This window comes from Ambystoma mexicanum, chromosome 6q (genome assembly GCF_040938575.1).
Source record: "Ambystoma mexicanum isolate Mex_15411 chromosome 6q, UKY_AmexF1_1, whole genome shotgun sequence".
Classification (NCBI taxonomy): domain Eukaryota; kingdom Metazoa; phylum Chordata; class Amphibia; order Caudata; family Ambystomatidae; genus Ambystoma; species Ambystoma mexicanum.
The window spans coordinates 428827679-428842062 of NC_090937.1; the positions used below are offsets into that span (position 1 = coordinate 428827679).

Here is a 14384-nt window from a genome sequence, read left to right on the forward strand (position 1 = left end):
CTAAACAGGTTCACCCCTGTTCCTCCAAAACCATCAAGGACCACATCGACTCCCTGGCTCCTGCCCTGGCTGTCTTTTGCAACCACTCATTCGCCTCTGGAGTCTTCCCATCCCCCTCAAGCACTCCCTTGTGCACCCCCTCCTGAAGAAACCCTCTTCCGACCCCTCCTGCCCGGCCAATTATCGCCCAATCTCCATTACTCCCTTCCTGGGTAAGCTCCTGGAGAAACTGGCCATTTCCCAGCTTAACCTCCATGCTGAATCTGTTGGTAATCTTCATGACCATCAATCCGGCTTCAGAGCGGCCAGAAGCACGGAAACTGCTCTCCTGAACATCCGTGAGGACCTGCTCCTGAACCTCGATTCCAACACTCCCTGTGTTCTCATTCTGCTCGATCTCTCCTCTGCCTTTGACACTGTCAACCATGCCATCCTGCTCAACTGTCTCCGTGATAACCTGGGTATCACTGGTCAGGCTCTGGCATGGCTGACTTCTTTCCTTTCCGGTCGACCCTCCCAGGTCCAAATGGGCTCCTTCCTCTCTGACATCTTTTTCTCCCCCTGTGGTGTCCCCCAGGGTTCCAACCTCTCTCCCTGGCTTTTCAACCAGTATCTGGCACTCCTTGCCCACCGCATCGCCGCTCTCTGCCCCTACTTCCAGTGCTATGCCGACGATACCCAGCTCATTTTCAGGCTACCCTCGGCCTCCTCCTCTCCTTCCCTCATCTCCGACTGTCTGTCTGCTATCCAGGAATGGTGTGCCGCCAATGACCTCTGCCTCAACGCCAGTAAGACTGAGATTCTACTCATCGGCACACCCACTCCCTCCTTCCCTGCAGCTCTCTGGCCGGCCTCCCTTGGCCCCCTTCCTGCCCCTACCTGCAAGGCTAAAAACCTCGGGGTCATCTTCGACTCCACACTCTCCTTCTCTCCTCATATATCTGACGTCTCTAAGAAGTCACACTACCAGCTGCACCTCCTCAGAGGTATTCTTCCCTTCCTCTCCTTCCCCCAGAAGCTCACTGTCTCCCGAGCCCTGGTTCTCTCAAGGCTGGACTACTGTAACAGCCTCTATCTTAATCTGCCTGCCTCCACTCTCCGCCCTCTGCAACTTATCCAGAACAGAACTGCGAGACTTGTCCTTGGCCTCAAGCCCAGGGACCGTATCTCTCCAGGACTGAAATCCCTTCCCTGGCTCCCAGTGGCTGCGAGGATTAAGTTCAAAACCCTCTGCATTGTCCACAAGGCCTTCTGGGGCCAGGGACCTAAATACCTTCAACTCTCTCTTCCTAAATATCTTCCTTCACGAGCCCTTCGCTCATCCGTCTCCAACTCCCTCATGGTCAGCCGCTTCTCGAAGCAACGAGCTGGGGGTAGATCTCTCTCCGCAGCAGGGGCCTCCCTCTGGAATAGCCTTCCTGCCTCCCTGAAACTTGAGGAGAACCATCTCCGGTTCCGGAAGCACCTCAAAACCTTCCTCTTCGCTCCTGCCTTCTCTCTCCCTCTCCCCTGCTAAACCTGCTTAACCCCCCACTGAATTCAGCACTAAACCTGCATCTGGGCCACTCTCAGCAACCTCGGTCCAGGGCCCAGCCACTCTCCACTTGCACTGCCTCCCTGGCTCCCCGTGCACTGTGGGACTGTCACTGTACCCTACAGCCCCCTTCCCAGCACTTGCTCTGCACTTACCTCGCACTTGCCACCAGCTGGCCCTTTTTATTTATTATTTATTAATTATTATTTCTTACGCTACTTACCTTGTACTGCACTTTCCCCCCCACCTCCTCCCCCTGCACTTCCTCCTTTTCCCCTTACCTCTGCACTTGCGCGATCTGAATGACACCTGGCCTAGTAGGATCGTTTGTCTGTCTTCCCCTTGTTTCCCTCCCTCCCTGCCTCGTCGCGCCTTGAAACACTTGTGTATAGGCGCGTTACAAATACCATATCATATCATATCATATCATATACGAAGCTTCTCTTCTGAGAATTAGACGATATGGGTGTCAACTACACTAACCTTTCAGATGACACCCAGATCCTCATACCAATCTCAGGGAACTAGACCAGGACACATTGACCATCAATAAAATGTCTGCTATAATTCAAAATTGGATGGCTTTGAATACCCTCTGCCTAAACAATGAGAAAACTGAGATTCTCTGTGTGGGTTCCCAAACTAAAATCGGCGCCCTCCACCCCGACTACTCATCAATCAATATTGACGGCACATTGATTCCAGTATTGAAACAGGTAAAAACTCTCAGAGTATTGCTAGATGCCAACATTACCATGGCTAAACACATAAGCGCACTCGCTTCATTCGCATCATACACATCCAAACTAATTGCCTTAAGCTGTCAGTTCCTCACGCCCACAAATTGCATCACCTAGCCAGAGCTCTGCTTTTAGTGAAGTTGGATTATTGCAATGCTCTCTTACTAGGGACGACCAACACCAATCTATGCAAACTACAACTAATGCAAAACAAAGCATTACGTGCAGCCCTAGGAATACAAAAGTCGGATCACATCTCTAACATTAGGAGGGGGACCCACTTGCTACTTATCAAGGCCAGAATCATCTTCAAAGCATTATGTATCATCCACAAGTGTTCTCAGTTGATTAGTGTTATTTGATCTAAGAGACCTCAGATTCTGTTTCTCCACTACACGCTCCATCAGGTAGGATGGCATGCGACCCATGCGACATTTGTGAGTAATCAATAGCATTCTAAATGGACGCTTGGCTTCACTGGCAGCCAATGTAGACTCTGCCTGGCATCCAACAAGTGGTCTCTCCATTTAAGGCCCTTCACCACACTATTCTCCATGTACTTCCGGCTATGACTTGTAAAGCAATGTGTATCCCCCCTAAAAGAAGGTGCACACTCCATACATACCCTAATTATAATACACATAATTATGGGAGTATTATGTACCTTGTTTATTGCTATCCTAGGCAGAGCTACAGAGTGAATTTGTATTGATGTCCTGTATTTATATGTGTTTACATTTTCAGCAATTCCACTTATCTCATTGCGGATTGGTGCTTCTCTGGCACTGTTGGCCCAACATGATTTCTATAGTTTCCTTTGCCAGACATGCAGACTGAAATGCTGTCAATAGATATCTAGCTGTTCCCCTAGTCGAGGCCTTGCCATGTGCTCTTTAGTTCAGTAATCTATAGCGGGAGATGGTAGAGTAGTTCATCTTCTCCATTTATAGCAAGAGATGGTAGAGTAGTTAATCTTCTCCATCTATAGCGGGATATGGTAGAGTAGTTCATCTTCTCCATCTATAGCAAGAGATGGTAGAGTAGTTCATCTTCTCCATCTATAGCGGGAGATGGTAGAGTAGTTCATTGTCTCCATCTATTCCGGGAGATGGTAGAGTAGTTCTTCTCCATCTATAGCAAGAGATGGTAGAGTAGTTCTTCTTTTCCATCTATAGCAGGAGATGGTAGAGTAGTTCATCTTCTCCATCTATAGCGGGAGATGGTAGAATAGTTCATCTACTCCATTAGGTGCCTTTGTTATGGTAACATTGATCTATGAGACCTCCTTTTCTCCACGGTTCATTTATACAGGACACGTTCTCCTCTGGAGTCCTTTTATCTTTTCTCTTTTGTTGGTTTGGTGCGTTACCAAAAGCCGCTCTTGTAGAAATATGAACAGGGCCAAATTGTCAGATATATGTGTAGACCTGTGCTGTATTGAAATGGTTTGCATTAAGCTGTGCAGCTCTTCAACCTCGTTTGGCCTTATCATAAAGTGTCACCAAACTGTGTTTACGGATCGTTGACATTAGAGCTTTATGCGCCATGTTCTATTTTGTATGGGACTGCAACTTATCCATGTCATTTTCAAAACCTTTCCTGATAAAAAAGGGTCAATTATGGAATCACCGGAACTGAACGTTATATGCCGTCTGATTTGACTGGCAATAGCTCTTAAGAAAGATTACGAAGTGAATGAACGTTGCTCCTGCCAACCCACTTCGAAAGAGTTGGCTTATCATCAACCCATTCCTTTTGCTTTCTCCATATTATATGGTGCTCAGTGGATTTTCAAGGTTTTCTTTATGTATTTATAAGTCCTACATCTTCAAATGTATCCATGGCTCCGAGCTAGACAGTACCAAGATGACGCAATATCTCCAGTAGAGTTGCTTCAGAGCCAGCCATTCAATGCACCACACAATGCAACAGGAAGTCAGATGAGATGAGATGTGTTTGTGGTAGGAGACATGATCTCTTTCTCAAAACTCACTTGGTGAGGGGATGAAAGGAATTGTTGAAAGAATGTGTTCAATTTATTCCGTGTATGTATGCAAGATAGGTTTCTCTGTCCCCCTGCACACCAACATTCCCAAGTGTATGCTTGACTGAATTACCAATGTAGTGATATTGTGACATGTATCCATCGTTCAAGAATAAGAGTCATTATTAACCTTCTAGGGTTAGCACCAGGCTATATGTATTAAGGTCCCATGACCGCCACCAACATTATGTCAAGAGATTATTTGTCAAGGATTTGTAGACAATTTACACTGTTAAACCTGCATTGAAGTTGGAAGCCACCACTACACACGTGTAAGCATGAACCATATTTAGTCAGTCTGCGACAGCCATGCCTCTTCCTCTCAGTTCTCTCTTCCTTCGTGTTTTCATGTGAAGTCTCACAACCAATCGCTCGGAATCGCGTGATGCAGCAAAAGGTGGTGGGGTGAGAAGGGAAGAAACTAGGCCATGGCAACACTACATTCACTGCTGCTGCTCTTGGTAACTAGGCCATGGCGACACTACATTCACTGCTGCTGCTCTTGGTAACTAGGCCATGGCGTCACTACATTCACTGCTGCTGCTCTTGGTAACTAGGCCATGCCGACACTACATTCAGTGCTGCTGCTCTTGGTAACTAGGCCATGCCGACACTACATTCAGTGCTGCTGCGCTTGGTAACTAGGCCATGGCGACACTACATTCAGTGCTGCTGCTCTTGGTAACTAGGCCATGGCGACACTACATTCACTGCTGCTGCTCTTGGTAACTAGGCCATGGCGACACTACATTCACTGCTGCTGCTCTTGGTAACTAGGCCATGCCGACACTACATTCACTGCTGCTGCTCTTGGTAACTAGGCCATGGCGACACTACATTCAGTGGTGCTGCTCTTGGTAACTAGGCCATGACGACACTACATTCACTGCTGCTGCTCTTGGTAACTAGGCCATGCCGACACTACATTCAGTGCTGCTGCTCTTGGTAACTAGGCCATGGCGACACTACATTCAGTGCTGCTGCTCTTGGTAACTAGGCCATGGCGACACTACATTCACTGCTGCTGCTCTTGCTAACTAGGCCATGGCGACACTACATTCACTGCTGCTGCTCTTAGTAACTAGGCCATGGCGACACTACATTCACTGCTGCTGCTCTTAGTAACTACGCCATGCCGACACTACATTCACTTCTGCTGCTCTTAGTAACTAGGCCATGCCGACACTACATTCAGTGCTGCTGCTCTTAGTAACTAGCCCATGGCGACACTACATTCACTGCTGCTGCTCTTGGTAACTAGGCCATGGCGACATGCTGCTGCTCTTAGTAAATATAGACACTGCAAAGCGCTGTTCGCTGCAAAGGCCGGACCATACGCAGGAGTCCAACAGCCACCTATAGACACACTTTGCAATGTTCATTTTTCATTGCCATCTGCCTGGTGCAGGAATCGTGGTATTAACTCCTGAGTTTGCAATTGCCATATGAAAGTACATTGCCATTAGTTGCAAAAATAATAATTCTGTGTCACTGGAAATTCGGCTACATTCCCAACAGTGGAAATGTGGATGGAGGAAATGTATTCATTATGCGGCATAGGAAGAGTGGTGATGTCGATGCAGCAGAAAGAGATTTGTGATCGAATTTGAGGTGAATTCCTGAATTCTGATCCAGAATAGGCTGGTAACGAGAGTTGTGATGCAGGATAAGATAGGTACATTTTTTATTCATAAAATCTGAATGAATTTACTCAAATATTCATAACATGAAAGGTGTGTTTGATACTGTAATAGGTGTTTTCCCTGTTAAGACGATGTAGAGAGCTGGAGTGGGTTTGTGGGTGTTGGATTTTTAGAGGTAACACGGTATCTAGGGAATTACCGTTTGTTTTAAATGTATTGTGAACCGCATCGTTATGTCGTTTTCTTTGGTTGTATTTATTATATATTTGCATGATGGTAAAACGAATTAACTAGTTACCAACAAAAAAAAAACAAGAAAAAAGTACATTGCCACTATTCATCAATACTGCTTCCATTTCCCATTGTCTTACTACAGGAGATGCCTGCGAACTATTGTAAAGCAGAAGAGCCGTCCCCTTTTCTACATAGGTCAATGTTGTGAGTGGAGCCACAAGACCACAATCAAATCTCCAGCAACTTAGCGGTGAGAAATCTCCGGCCCCTTATCATTCCTCTTTGCTTTTCAATACTTCTTCAGCTGATGTTCGCCAGGGCTGGTTTCCTTGTTGCTGTGCACTCAGTTTACATGCACGTTGTATATCAGGACATGGATCTTTGAAAATGGGTGGTTGAACAGGGTTATATGTGATTTTGCCAACCTCAGTTAAAGAGTGATACATTTCATTGCGGTTTCCCCTAGCCCCCTGATTTTCCACGCCACCCCAAACCCATCCTGACCCATTTTAACCCCTTACTCACTGCCCTTTATATATTTATTTCATTCTTGCAGTATCTTTCGGTGTTATAGTCTGCCATGGAATGTACCACTCTGTAATGTTTTAGATGAATTGACTGGGTACTGTTAAACTGTAGTTTTATACCTGGGTGAAATGTGTGGAAGTGCACCCAGCTGCCCGACCCAGCACACTGAGGGGGATATGGCCACTATTTGTTATTGCTTGTATAGTGGAAAGCTACATCTCACAACCGTGTTTACCCCGGAGGAATACACTCTGTCATATTTTAATCGTGCTGCATCACTGGTTGAGACTTCAGTGTCACTATGGCTATCGGTATCGCTCATTCAATCGGATTCCATTATGCCCAAATACGTCCTTTTAGGGGAGGTTGAATACGCACATGTATGCTACGGTACATGGATGCCGAGAGAACACAGCTGGGTCTGAGGTCCAGCCTTTTTCCAGTGTCATCGAGGAGCAATGATTACATTGGATGATTCATCATAAGTGTGTGGCTTGGACAACACTCTGCCCAGATCAGTGTGTATTTCACAGTTATCTTTTCCATTATATGCATGTATTGATCTGTTTAGTTATTTACGATTGGGCTGTGAGCACAGTCACTTTGCAGTGCCCCTTGAGGAAAGGGGGCGGGGGTCTTATCTTTAAAGTTTTGGAACGTTCGGATCAGTAAGAGGAGGGGAGGGGGAAGCTCCTTTAGCGTTTGTTTTGTTCATGCATTGTGAATGTGAATTAAAACAACTCAGAGGTGTGCTAATCGCTACATTGAACCATGAAGACTTTTCATAATTTGTATTGAAAATTGATGTTAATGTTTTCGACTTCTATACACATATAATGAATGCATAGCGTGGAATATACCCTTTGGAATCCAGTGCAGCTTCCCTTATTGTGCCCCCAGTGTTGTAAACACTTGATTTGACGACCATCGTCAGGAGCGAGATCAGACACAGAAGAGGTGGACTGTAACATGAGTATCCTATTTATTTAGTTATTTAGTTATTTGACAGAAACCACATGTGCTTCACATATCAGAGAAACAGTACAAGCTGCACTGTACATGGTACATGGTACAGGATCATAGCTCAGCTGATGCTTCATCAAGTTCAATACACTGTGTTACACGAAGATGCATTAGGCCGAAAGTTGAGCATTCATGAAGGGCACCAATGCTATGCATCATCATTTTACAGCCTTCGATCTGCTGTGTCAAAACACAAAATGGTGGGACTGATCAGACAGAACATGGACATGAAACAGAGAGGAAAGAAAACGCAGAGTTTATAAGCAAGAAAAGTAGTTTTAAGTTGTGCTCATCTGCACATTGAGGTGTTACTTGAGGTTGTAGCTACTTTGCACAATGTCCTTCAGAAGAAGTGATTGTTCATTATACAGGGGGTCACTTATTACTCGATTTCAGGTATTTCTAAGACACAACAAAGTCAGTGTGATGCTCTAGTTGGTCATCTGGTACAAGTGGATTTAGTTTGCGTTACCTCTGTCCCACACACCAGCTAATCACTGGTAATCTTGTGGTGACTCTTTTAGTGCTCTTTTCCTCAGAGATGCCCTTTGCTTTCCCTGCATAATCTGCCTGGCAGCCTCTTTCCCCTGAGGTTGGTTAGCTGGAGCAAGTGGATCTTGGCCTTGTAACCTCTGCCCCACCCACCTTCTCAGTCCTGACCCTATCTTCCTTTTCTGAAATCACAGAGCTCTGTCAACCAGGAGTCCAAAGTGAAGGGCATACGAAAGAAAGGCTCATCTCTGCTTGGTCCTCTTAGGGGCTGGGAAGGGGTGAAACCCCTGCTTGCATCCCAAGGAGGAGGTCGGTCTAGGCTGAAAGCGTTTTACCTTGTTACGGCTTTGTTTTGTATTCCCCCACCCAGCTCAGGAACTCTAAAGCCAACTCCACAAAGCTGTGGATGAGTCTGCACTTCTTTGGTAACGTGATCACAGTAATGCCCCCTCCCGCCTGCCCATTGGCTTGCTAGGGTTTCAGTTTTTTCCATCCTGTGATTGGGCATTGAAAAGCCAGCTCCGCCAGGCTGTGGTTGACATCCCGGGATGTTAGGGAATGTGTTCATCTCCCTGCTCTCCACCACCTTCAGTTTTTCTGCCACCAAGCTTGGGTGTTCAAAATCAGTTTCCATCAGGCTGAAGTTCAATCTGGGTGGCTATGGTCACATAATCACTGTTTCACCCCTCCCACCTGCCCTCTGACTTGTTAGGGTTTTACTTTCTTCTAGCCAGGTCAGACGTTCAAATGCCAGCTCCACCAGGCCATGGTATCGTACTAACTGCTTTCCATGTGATTACTGTCATCATCACCAGCGTCCTTAGCCAAGGATGGATGAAGACAAGGACACCGCCTGTGTGTGCCTGTTAGGGACTGTCAGGGCCAAATAGCCAGACCCCCATCCAATGGAAGCCAGTACGACATTACCATGTGTTTCCTACAATCACAAACCATCCCTGCATCTGCCAGGGTTCGTTCCCACAAACAACTTCATCAGCATTGAGCATCCCACCTCGCAAACCTCCATTCATCATCACCCCTCTAACCCCACACTCAACATCACCAATCTTATCACCACCCGTACGCCAGATGCAACCTTCATACTCAAAACCTGCCACTGCCCACCTGCTCCTTGTCCCATCCTGATACAGCATGCAACATGTTGACCAGTCTGGAAATTCGGGGGAGGCGCGGAGGTCAGCTGTAAAATTGAATGACCTTGCAGGGTGCACAGCCAAACAGCATAAGAATCTTTGGAGCTATTTGCGTTTGAGTTTTCATTATCAGATAAGGTGTCTGCTACTTTTCGCCTTATATACCGACTATATCATGGGTATGTCACCTTCGTGGAGAAAATCCCAGACCACTCTCCTCTTCTTCACTCAGCCACTCTTCTAACATCTTCCTCACGGAATTCAACTTTGCAGCAACTTTCCAGCACCAGGCAACTGAAAAACACAAGAGGTGTTCTCCTGAGCCTAGCAGAATATCTGCACATAGTGTCACGTGTGCAAAGCTCAACTCGCATTAAGGAAATGCCTTTGACTATGTACTCTTAACTTCCCCCGCATCAGATTCTTTGACCCCATCCCACCAGTCTGGACAGACTCCCCCTGCCCCCCCAGCAATTCCTGTCTCCTTATCACACACTTTCCAATCCCCTTAAGGACACAGAAGATCCGTCAAGACTGGGCATTGCCCCTTCAAAAACTTCCCAGTGCAATCATTGAAAATCAGCCTGACCAACCTCCCTGCCACCATCATCATAACTCCCCTAATGGGCAACTCTAACCAAAGGAGTTGGTTGACATACATGCACCTTTACACATGTGGTGTGTCTAGGTAAGACTATTGGCCCCATGGTACGCAATGCAATTAGCAGAGGGAAAATGCACTAAAAGAGCACATGAAAAAAGAAAATACTCTTTGGATGTCTGGTGCATCTTTGTGATGCTCACTGCAAATGTGGTTCACAATGATTTGGTGATGGAAATCTCAGATGTACTTCAGGCATCTCCCGATTTGCTCCGCTGTTAGGTTTAGTGATCAGGTAAAAAGTTACTGATGCAAAGCTGAGTTGGCCACTGGCATATCCACATTTCTTGCAGTGGAAATATGTGTGAATCAAACCCAAATAGTCTGCCCTGAAACCGTGAGTTTAGTTAGACACGTGTACTAAAGCCAGCAAATGTTTCCATAAACACACATATAGATAATAGTGTAGGCTCGAAAAGCAACTATACTCAAAACAGTGCCGTACATGAGGTGCAGGAAGATGAAGGCAGTTTGCAAGGGGTCTTGAGTGGTAGCAGGACTGAGGGTGGTAAAACCAGAGAGAGTTCCCTAAGGCACGCCTTGGAATTCCCTGAGCAGCTGAGTTGTTACTTCTGTCTTGGACTGTAGGAGCATTGGAGTGGTCCTGGAGGGCATCTGGATGATGTTCCAGTATGCCGTGCCATAGCACAAGAGGCACTGATTCCTGGTCTTGCCCTGGAGGTTAAATTAGTTTCCAGCATAGCTTAGTTTGGCTCCTTGAGGAGTGTGAACTGCCAGAGGTGTTCAGTTGTTGTTGAAGTACCCAGGAGGTGTTTGTGTTGTTAATGTTAAATGTTAAATGTTAAAGGTAATTGTACCGCGCACCGTCACCAACGGAATTGCTCCCCAGGCACTCTGGCGGATCTGTAAATGATAAGGTGGGGTGGGTTAGTAGGTGAAGAGGTAGTAGGATAGTGAGAGGAGTGGTGTTCTGTTGGCAGCTTCAACTCGGTATACACCAGATGCTGCGCTTTGGTGCGGGTATTGGATTGGTGACAGGGCGCGTGTGCTGTTGGTCCGGCTTATGTGTTGTTGCAGTGTTGTGAAGTGCGTGCGGCTTGTTGTGTGAGAGATGGTTGTGTGAGTTTTTTGAGTGAGATAAGTATGCAGAGTTTGAGCTTATATTGGTTAGTGGGCTACCTGACTTTGGCATGCTAGCATTTGCAGTTCTGTCCCAGTGTGGCGCCAGTTGACCTCCACAACTCTATCTGGATGCGGCGCGGGCCAATGTTCAGAACTCTATCTGGGTGTGGGCAAGCCAACATTCACAGTCCCATCCCGATGCGGCGCAAGCTAGCGTCTAGAGATCTGTCCAGGTGTGGGCATGCTATCATTCGCAACCCTATATGGATGCTACGCAGGTTGGTGTTCACAATTCCAAGTGTGGCACACGCCAACATTCAAGTTTCATCTAGGCGCGGGCTTGCTATCCTTCAATCAATCCCATCTAGATGCGACGCAGGCCAATGTCTACAATTCTATGTGTGGCCTGTGCTAGTCTTCAGGTTTCGCATTGGTGCGGGCATGCTAACGTTCTAAGTCCTATCTAGATGTGGCGCTGGCTAATATTTCACAAATCTATCTAGGTGTGGGTATGTTGGCATTAAGCTTTCATCTAGGTGCGGGCATGCCAACATTCATGGTCCTATCTAGATGCGATGCAGGCTGATATTCTCAATTCTGTCTAGATGTAGACATGCTAATATTCATAATGTTGTAGCGAATGCAAGCAATTTTGAAAGGAACTGGTAGGGACTGGGAGCCAATCAAATTATTTTAAATCACATTTAAATATGGGCATCGCAAAAATGCACGTGGGATCTCCAGATTTAATCTGGTTTTAGGCTGTGTGAAGGTACCAGGAGCAAATCAGAATGCTCGCGGAAATGTGCACCAGTGAAAATAGATGTCTGTCCGGTCTGTTGTATGTTCCTGCAACTCAATTGAATTGCATACATTGGGCCTGCACTATAATACCCCGGACCATTGCTTTTTGAGGGCAGTCCCTTCTTTTTGGAATAGACGGGGAGCTTAAAGTATTATGGTCAGAGCTGATGTCACATTTCAGGGTCGGTTTAGTTTGATGTCACAGTCCCCCTTTTAATTTTCTACGGGCAAAGGACAACAATACCAGCACTCACGTGATTCCATTAACAGCTGATCTGGTATTTGCCTGTCAGAATTATACAGGTCATCCTGAGTCTGAGATTCTGTGAAATTAGAAACTTAACAAACTGAAGATCTTTGACATTGGTGCAAGCGGTCGATAACATAAGGAAGGGCAACCACACGAAAATAAACGCCGGAGAGTGGTTATTCTAAATATGGATGTTACCTGTCAGATGTGTCAGCATTGGCATCCAACTTTCCAGACATTACGCCAGTATGGAACTATCCAGGTCTGACTGATGGAGTTGATACCTGTGGGAAAATGCCATTGCAACAAGACATAGTCGACAGGCTAAGTGGGCACTCTGTATAAATTAAAGGAGGGACTTAAAAAAGAGTGGAAAGATTTATGGATCACATTCACCACATTTTCATCATTTTCTTTGTCTAAAATGTAGGAAAATAACATGTAGTCAAGTCTATAAAACAGTGCATCCAGGGGTAACGCAGGGGCCCATGTCCCAAGGACGATTTCCAACTACTCTCACTTCCACGGGCAGATACACCCCTCCTTCTAGACGCTGCTGCTGCTCCAGGAAGGAAACTGCAAAGCCTGCAGACATTGCAATCCAAACAAGCACCAGCAATGCCAACAGTTGGGCTTCTGTGTAGACATGGGAAAGGCACGTATCAGGCACGGCTGTAGTGGTATTAACTGCCCATTGATTGTAGCAGGTGCAAAATTGTACGAATACCTAGGAATCTTATAGAAGTGACTGGAAAAGGCCTAATACTTATACACAACCCAACACGATCTGCTTTGGAAATGCCTGCTTTTAACAGGACTCCAGTTAAGAAAACATATAGTGCTTATAAAACGAGTGGCTGAAGGTAGAACTGGGGAAGACGGTACACCAGTATCATATTTAGTGTCTGAAGACTGCTTTGAAAAAAAACACTGACAGGTTCTTTGAGTGCAAATTTTGATGGTAAGGCTTGCATAACGCAAGCACAAAGAGTTATCATGAGCATGTGTTTTGGGAGGGGATGGGCAGGAACTGGGTGGGAATGGACACAGAGATTAGCAGGGCAGTGAGCAGTCAATGGGTGGGAAATAGACAAACAACACTTACTAGCTGTGTGTCCCTCCTCACATACAGATAAGTATGTTGGACAATAATCAATAAATGGCAGCCAAACATTCATGAATGCAATCAATTGGTTATTCATATGGGCTTTCACTTTCTCTGCCACTAAAATGTCCCACAACTTGATCCACTAGTGGGCAAACAATGGTCTCTCAGCACTCTTCCAACCACAGGCCACCGTGATGCTAATGGCAAGCAAAGGTTGTGTGACCTGGTAAGCGGTGGACCCTGATTTAAGGTAGACATCATCTACCAAGCATCCCAAAAGAACAATTAAAGGGTAAGCTGGCAGGTCCACCATCGAGATTTCTTTGATTAAAGGCAGAATCAACCCCCATTTGCAAAGAATCATAATAAACGGCTCCTGGGTTTGTCATCTTTTAAGGTATCGCCTCCTTCGGATAACCTCACCACCTTTCTCAAAGTTTTTGTGAATGAAGCCTCGAATTTACTGTTACACTATACAAATTTAATTATTCTAGGTGATTTTAACGTATGGGCTGAGGCGGGATCTGTTCGAGCTAACAATGTTTTTCTGAATGCCATGAAACAATTGTCCAGCCAGGGGGTCCTGTTTGAGAAGGAAACAGTGAAGGGTGAATACCAGCCAATGACCAGGCTTTTTGCCTATTATCCTATGTCTTTGCTTTGATGTGTCCTACTACTTGTCTGCAAGTACCCATTATTTCTTCTGTTCATCTTCACCCTCATCCTGCATTTGTCATGCTTTCTCTTCTACTTCTGTCTTCACTCTCCTCAGCTCAGAACTATCTCAACTCTTTACCCATTCTTATAATCTCTTCTTGTTGTTGCCACCTCTCTTCTCGCTCCACTACTCTTTCTATTCACAAAACCTACTCCAACTGCATCTTCTATTAAACATCCTCTTCTCGCATCTACTCCCATCACCTCTCTGTTTCTCACACTCAATGTTGCTATGCTTCTACATCTCAATATCTTTCTGTTGCTCTTTGGAATGCAATAAAACTGTCTTGACCTCTGACTTCTTCCTTTATCATTCTGCTATCCACATTACACTTCCTGAAACTGGGATCTCTCCCTTTAACTCTACAA

The 14384-nt window shown here is 45.8% G+C and overlaps 1 protein-coding gene across 5 annotated transcripts in view; it reads left to right on the top strand.

The window, feature by feature from the left end:
- LINGO2 (leucine rich repeat and Ig domain containing 2) overlaps positions 1-14384 on the top strand; it is a 5916036-nt gene that overhangs the window by 1114230 nt on the left and 4787422 nt on the right. For all 5 annotated transcript variants that reach the window (XM_069630911.1, XM_069630909.1, XM_069630914.1 and 2 more), the window contains exon 4: positions 6338-6445. The gene's annotated coding sequence lies outside the window, so the exon portion shown is untranslated. The remainder of the gene's footprint in view (positions 1-6337; positions 6446-14384) is intronic.